Source organism: Triticum aestivum, chromosome 6D (genome assembly GCF_018294505.1).
Source record: "Triticum aestivum cultivar Chinese Spring chromosome 6D, IWGSC CS RefSeq v2.1, whole genome shotgun sequence".
Classification (NCBI taxonomy): Eukaryota; Viridiplantae; Streptophyta; class Magnoliopsida; order Poales; family Poaceae; genus Triticum; species Triticum aestivum.
Window position 1 is genome coordinate 40,565,384 of NC_057811.1, and position 8,272 is coordinate 40,573,655.

Genomic DNA, 8,272 nt, shown 5'->3' on the forward strand with positions numbered 1-8,272 from the left:
CGTCCAACGTCATGAATGGCAGACGTCTTCACGCGAGCGGTGAGCATGGTCGCACGGCGGCGCCGACGACGTCGAGTCTGGTGCCTCTGGCGACCATGTGCGGCGCCGTTAGCTCCTTCTTTTCAACCTCAAGCACGACGTTTCCCTGTTCAAAGATGGCAGAGCGCGAGAGCAAGAGCTCGGACCCTTGCTCGTCCCTCGTCTCATGCTCCCATTGCACCTTGCCTCTACCAACAACCAGCTCAATGCACCACATCTCTGGAACCCTCTGCCGCAGCATGAACCAGCCAGGCTAAGGTCAGCGCACCACCATGCGGTTCCTGACGACACGACCTGCTGTCTTGCACTTGGATTCGAGATGGCAACGGCGGCGACGCTCGAGCGAGCGAACGGCCTGGGTCACCATCCGCATTTACACACATCCATCGATCCATGCAAATGAAAAACAATTCATGCATGCGTGTCCTCAAACTCAATTTAGTCAGCAAACCAGGCCTTTCCTTGCCACGTCACCAAATCCTCCCTTTGAAAGGCAACAAGGTTAAAAACATCGGGATTAGAAAAAACAGGGTACAACCTTTCGGGATTTTGAGGTGAGGGTTTGTTTTGGACAAGCTCTACAAAGTCAAGTTTAAATTAGACTTCACTCATCTCCGACCCCGCGTTCGTCGCGGCGCACAAGGCCCGAACTGAGCCGCAGCTCCTCATCGTCGCCAATTCCTTCCATGGCGTAGCCAGCGGAGAGCTCCGCGACCTGCGGCTGCTGGAGACGGACGGCAGCGTCGCGAGGGTGATCAAGGGCTTGGGCGACCTCTGGACCATCACCTCCGGCCCTGGCGGCCCCGTCTGCGCCACCCGCGACGGCCGCGTCCTGAACGTGATCGATCTGGCCACCGGGAAAGTGCTCATGACCTCCACGGAGATGGGCGACGGCGGAGCGTTCTACACTTCCTTTGGTATCGGCTACGCCGCCCCGTCGGGCAAGCTCAAGGTGGTCCGCCGCATGAGCAATAGAAGATGGAGGATTGGACGCCGATGTAGTCATCCTGAATATATTTTCTACGATGTTCTCACGTCGGAATTACCTCAGAAAAGAAAAGAAAAGATAGGTTCTCACGTTGGAAGACGGCGCCAGAAGATGGAGGATTGGAGGCGGATGCAGTCACCCCCAATTGCAGACCATGTCGGCTATCGCCAGAACTCTGTGGTCACGATAGATGGTGTGATATACTTCCTTTACACGTTGGATGGTGTGATGTGCATCCTTAACGGGTTGGTGCCGGTACCCCAGGTGGAGGAGGACCATGTCATCTGCCTCGACCTCGAGAGCGAGCAATGGAAGAGGTCCATCAAAGCCCCAGTGAGGCTACTAAAGCACAACTCGGAGACCCGCATGGTCGAGCTCAATGGCACCCTTTGCATGGTTCACTCGGAGGGAAGTGGGACCATACTTGCCTGCACGACCGTATGGCTTCTGTCTGATTTGGCCGAGGGCACCTGGGTCGAGGCGTATGTGATCCCGATGGCTCAAACCATTGATCTAGTGATCCCTTTCAGGGTGATGCATCACGTGTTGGAAATATGAGCAAATTACTACGAGATTTAATCCGAATAAATAGGAAATAGATCATGACAGCAATAATAGAGATTAAACTAATCATGCGAACTAGCATAGTAGATGAACAGATTACATCTAGGGCACATACTAGAAGCATGAATTCTACCACGATCTCGAACAGGAAGGATAGAATCACATACGATGTAGCGGGAGCAGCACCGCCGGCGTTGACGTTGTCGCCCATGTCGTCGAGGATGAGGTTGCCGAGGTCGGGGAAGAAGTCGTCGTTCGCGAAATCATCGCTGCCAGCAGTCGCGCGAGTGCGCTCCCCAAAAATCTGACCGCCCCTCTCCCGTACAGGATCATGAGAGGCGGGGTTCCGGTGGCCTGCTGTCCCTTCTCCCGGTGCATGCCAGAAGGAGGGATGGAGAAGACTTACTTGGCGGCGCAATGATCTGGAACGGTGGTGAGAAACCATACGAAGCGGCGGCTGCGGTAGACGTCTGCCTGACTATATAGTGCGGGCCGGGTAGGTCGTGGGAGTAAACCCCACGCCCGAGTCGCCACGATCCAAAAGAATAGACAACGTGCATAGCTCTGTCCTCGGCTCGGCTCAATCCCGCAACCCGCGGCGCGTCGTGACGAGGCGAGGCGAGGCGAGTGAGGAGAGGAGCGCGCGTGTAGGTCTCCTCTTCTCATGCTCATACAAGTGGTAGAAGAGCTCACTTTATAAAGAGGTGTAGCTCTCTCTCAACTTATGAGGTGGGACCGTGGGACTAAACTTTAGCCTCACTCACTCCACTCACATGTGTGCATGAATGAGCCAAGAGAATTTCAGAATTTTAGTTGGGCTTTGGGCCAAAAGCCCACTAGCAAATTCCAACAATCCTCCACAAAGTCTCATTGGCACATTTCAACATTTGGTTCCAAAACATTGTTTATATACCGGTGCTTAGTGAAGACTATGAAGTTGAACTTCCACTTAGATTTTTATGCTATACTATATCACAACTTGAATAGTGGACTATGCCTTGAACTACAAGTTTTCTGCGAGACTAGTTTCACACAAATTCTTGACCGATACTGGGCTGCCGCAAGCTTCCCCGCGGGTGGAGCGTATACGTCATACTCCAGGGCCTTTCATGAATTTATTAGAGAACACCCAATTCTCACAGACTACGACGTTAACAGTCGAATTCATATAGGTGTGTTCCTCAGGAGATGCTCTGCAGGACAACATCTCTGCTTACTCAAATAAGCCACTTGGAACACATTAAGATAAATATCAACCTGCCATGCAGATCAGGAGAGTATTGCATCTTCACGGAGTGGGACAATTAAAATAGGAATACTCTCCTTTCAGCTGACCAACAGCTTGTCTCCCACTTCTACTTCACGGGATCTCCGATCACATAGAGTGGGTTACCACTATGGACAACTCATGCGGTGGGTCTCAAGCCCATCTCCATCGATGCATTATCTATCACGTTACGTGATAGACCCTTTGTGAAGGGATCTGTCAAGTTTTTCGACGTTTGGATATAATCCAACGTAATAACTCCGGAGTTCCTCACTTTTCTGACAGATTTTAGTCTCCTCTTCACATGCTTTGAGGACTTCATATTGTCCTTAGAACTGTTTATCTTGACGATCACAGTTTGATTATCACAATTCATCAGGATAGGGGGTATTGGTTTTTCAACCATAGGTAAGTCCATCAAGAGCTCACGAAGCCACTCTGCTTCAACAGTGGCAGTGTCTAATGCTGTGAGTTCTGCTTTCATAGTTGACCTCGTTAAGATGGTCTGCTTGCAAGACTTCCAGGAAACAGCGCCACCACCAAGTGTAAAAACATAACCACTTGTGGCCTTAATCTCATCAGCATCAGATATCCAGTTTGAGTCACTATAATCCTCTAGTACCCTTGGATACCCGGTGTAGTGAATCCCATAGCTCGCAGTGCCTTTCAAGTAGCGCATAACTCTCTCAAGCGCATGCCAATGATCATCTCCCGGTTTTGACACAAACCGACTCAGCTTGCTCACAGCAAAAGAGATGTCAGGCCTCGTGGCACTCGCCAAATACATAAGCGAGCCAATAATCTGAGAATATCTCAGTTGATCTCTAGCAATCCGTCGATTCTTTCGAAGCAACACACTAGCATCATATGGAGTTGGAGAAGGCGTGCAGTCGCTATACCCAAAACGACTCAAGATCTTTTCCACATAGTGAGACTGAAGCAGTGTGATCCCACCATTCTCATCTCTCAACAGCTTGATATTTAAGATAACATCAGCTACTCCTAGATCCTTCATCTCAAAACAGCGAGATAAGAAATCCTTAACCTCCTTGATCAAATCAAGTTTGGTTCCAAAGATTAGTATGTCGTCGACATACAAACAAAGAATAACTCCTTCGCCCCACCATGGCGATAGTACACACACTTGTCACCATCGTTTACTACAAAGCCGACAGCAGTTAATGTTTTTTCGAACTTCTCATGCCACTCCTTAGGAGCTTGTTTAAGGCCATATAAAGACTTTAATAACTTGCACACCTTTCCTTCCTGACCAGGTACAACAAAACCATCTAGCTGATCCATGTAAATTTCCTCCTTCAACTCTTCATTGAGGAAAGCCGTCTTAACGTCCATTTGATGAACAAGAAGACCATGTGAGGCAGCCAGTGATAGTAGCACCCGAATTGTGGTCAGTCTAGCCACGGGTGAGTAAGTATCAAAGAAGTCTTCACCTTCTTTCTGGGTATAACCCTTAGCCACAAGCCGTGCCTTGTACTTTTCAATCGTACCATCAGGTCTAAGCTTCTTCTTGAACACCCACTTACATCCAACAGGTTTGCACCCATAAGGACGGTCAGTGATCTCCCAGGTTCCGTTAGCTAAGATGGAATCCATCTCGCTACGAACAGCTTCCTTCCAGTAGTCAGCATCAGGAGATGCATATGCTTCTGAAATAGTCCTGGGTGTGTCATACACAAGGTACACAATGAAATCATCACCAAAGGACTTTGCAGTCCTCTGTCTCTTACTCCTTACAGGAGTTTCATTGTCACCCTCAACAGGATTCTCAACGTGTTCCATCGCAATGGTGGGTTCAGGAATTACAGTGAGTTCCTCACTAGATGGAGTAGGTATCTCCTGATTTGATGAACTCGACATATCCTTCATAGGAAATATGTCCTCAAAGAAAGTTGCATCATTCGACTCCATAATCGTACCAACATGCATGTCGGATACCTCAGATTTTATTATCAAAATCTATAGCCAATGCTATGAAAAGCATAGCCCAGAAGAACACAATCCACGGTTTTCGGTCCAAGCTTGCGCTTCTTGGGAATTGGTATATTGACTTTCGCCAAACAACCCCAAGTATGTAGGTAAGAGAGGTTCAATCTTTTCCTTTTCCATTCCTCAAAAGGAGTCATGGTCTTATGCTTTGTGGGAACTCGGTTTAGGATATGACACACAGTCATTAGCGCCTCCCCCCACCATTCCTTGGAAAGACCCGATGTGTCTAACATGGTGTTAACCATATCAGTTAGAGTTCGGTTTTTTCTTTCGACTACCCCATTTGACTGAGGTGAGTAGGGAGGCGTCCTCTCATGGATTATACCATGTTTCGCACAAAACAAATCAAATTCATTGGAAAAATACTCTCCACCACGATCGAACCTAAGCCGTTTAATTTTTCGATCAAGTTGGTTCTCTGCCTCAGCTTTATAGTTTTTGAAAAAAGTTAAAGCCTCATCTTTGATTTCAGAAGATACACATAACAATATCTAGTGGAGTCATCAATCAACGTCATGAAGTATCTCTTTCCACCTTTTGTCAACACGCCATTCATCTCACAAAGATCAGAATGTATAAGCTCTAGTGGCGCCAAGTCTCTTGCCTCAGCAGTCTTATGGGACTTGCGAGGTTGCTTAGCTTGCACACATACTTGGCACTTGGAGCCTTTGACAGTAGAGATTTTTGGAATTAAATTCATATTGGCTAGCCGCGTCATGCAACCAAAGTTAATATGACAAAGTCGTGAATGCCAAATATCAGACTCATTATTTTTTCAAACATTATTAATAACTTTAGTGCAAATATCTGATAAGGATAGGCGGAACAAGCCTCCGCACTCATAGCCTTTTCCAACAAATTGTCCACACTTAGAAATTACAACTTTATTGGATTCCAAAACCAAGTTAAAACCATCTCGACATAAACGGGAACCGCTAACGAGATTTTTATTGATGGACGACACATGATGAACGTTCTTCAGACGCACGGTCTTCCCCGAAGTAAACTTCAGATCGACCGTACCAACACCTCGAACGATGGCATGTGACCCGTTCCCCATCAGCACGGGAGAAGTCCCTGTGACCTGGTAAGAGGAAAACATGGAGGCATCAGCACAAACATGTACATTGGCACCGGTGTCAATTAACCAATCAGGAGATTGAAATACTGAAAGGATGGTAGGAAGAATACCGTACCCAGAATCCTTCATATCAGTATCACCGATGACAACATTAGCGGACTTGCCGCTCTTCTCATGTTCGCGCTCCTCAAAGCGGTTAGGACACTTCGGAGCCCAGTGATTAGGATCACCGCAGACATGGCAAAGTCCCTTCCCCTTCTTATGAGAATTCTTCTTGAAGTTGGTAGAATGTGACGGCTTGTTCTTTGTATCAAACTTGCCTTTGCCCTGAGTTTTGTTCTTGTTATTTTTGAACTTGTTGGGCGGGAAGTTCTTCTGTACCATGTGGGCACTAGAAGCTCCCTCAGCAACTCGAGCACGTGTGTCCTTTGCTCTCGCCTTCTCTTCAACATCAAGAGTACCAATGAGATCCGCAACGGAAAACTCCTGTCTCTTGTGTTTCAGGGAAGTAGCAAAATTGTTCCACGAAGGTGGAAGCTTGGCAATGATGCCTCCGGCAACAAATTTGTCCGGCAACACACACTTGAAGTACTCAAGTTCTTTTGCGAGCGACTGTATCTCATGAGCCTGCTGTACAACAGAGCGCTCATCAGTCATCTTGTAGTCATAGAATTGCTCCATGACGTACAACTCGCTGCCGGCGTCCGAGGCACCAAACTTGGCCTCGAGCGCAGCCCACATGTCCTTGCCGTTGTCAAACGACATATATGAATCCATAATGGAGTCATCAAGAACACTCAGAAGAGCGCCTTTAAAGAGAGTATCGATCTTCTCAAAAGCTTCCAGTTGTGCTGGATTAAGATCGCCCTCAGGCTTCCCCTTGGTGGCGTCATAGCAGCCCATGGTCTGAAACCAGTAGACTGCTCTCGTGCGCCACCTCTTATATTGCGCCCCCTTAAAGGCAGGCGGCTTCAGATGCGCAGCAAAACCACTCGGAGTAAATTACCTATGATCAGGTTTTTGGATTGTTGGAAAATATGAGCAAATTACTACGAGATTTAATCCGAATAAATAGGAAATAGATCATGACAGCATAGTAGATGAACAGATCACATACTAGAAAACATGAATTCTACCACGATCTCGAACAGGAAGGATAGAATCACATACGGTGCAGCGGGAGCAGCACCGCCGGCGTTGACGTTGTCGCCCATGTCGTCGAGGATGAGGTTGCCGAGGTCGGGGAAGAAGTCGTCGTTCGCGAAGTCGTCGCTGCCAGCAGTCGCGCGAGTGCGTTCCCCAAAAACCTGATCGCCCCTCTCCCGTACAGGATCACGAGAGGCGGGGTTCCGGAGGCCTGCTGTCTTGCTTGGCGGCGCAATGATCTGGAACGGTGGTGAGAAACCATACGAAGCTCTGTCCTCGGCTCGGCTCAATCCCGCAACCCGCGGCGCGTCGTGCCGTGGCGAGGCGAGGCATGGCGAGCGAGGAGGAGCACGCGTGTAGGTCTCCTCTTCTCATGCTCATACAAGTGGTAGAAGAGCTCACCTTATAAAAAGGTGCAGCTCTCTCTCAACTTATGAGTTGGGACTAAACTTTAGCCTCACTCACTCCACTCACATGTGTGCATGAATGGGCCAAAAGAATTTCAGAATTTTAGTTGGGCTTTGGGCCAAAAGCCCACTAGCAAATTCCAACATCATGGTGCAAAGCTAATGTGCTATTGCTTAGTTAATGACAAAGCAAGTCCGATGCTACAAGTCTATGATTCGCTCAATGAGACATGCACACACCTCGCGAATCTTTCGGGTAACCATATGGGTGATGTTAGTTTTTGTGACTTGCACTTGGAGTGTTCTGTCTATTGGGCGGTGAAACTGTGTGCGGCATCCTCTTCTAAGGGCTTTGACTCCGATGAAAACGCATCAGGGAACTCACACATCAGGGCTTCACAAGCTCAGAACACTGCTAGATGTGGCCGTGGAGGGTCTGATATGCATGGCGAGGCCACCTCCCCGTACAAGCATGGCGGTAGGGGACACGCGTCTAGGGAACATGGATGTGATCCTATGGAGGGGGCATGAAAAGAACTCTTCCCCGACCAAAATGAGTGGAGATCAATGTTGACCGTAAACGCAAACAATAGAAATCCATGGATATTGCCGCCGGCGTGGGTTCTGAATTTCTGATATGCCATCGAATCAGCTTGCTTGGACCCTGACGGCAAATAACAATGCCTCCCAAGCAGTGATGCAAGATGAGGAGGAGAATAACATTGACTCCAACAAGATGCAAAGAACTATCCGAGATTGATCGCCGGATCCGG

At 48.3% G+C, this 8,272-nt stretch overlaps 1 pseudogene; it reads left to right on the forward strand.

Moving 5' to 3' along the window:
* The first annotated feature begins 922 nt into the window (after positions 1-922).
* On the forward strand, positions 923-8,030 carry LOC123142399 (uncharacterized; annotated as a pseudogene).
* Positions 8,031-8,272: the final 242 nt, after the last annotated feature.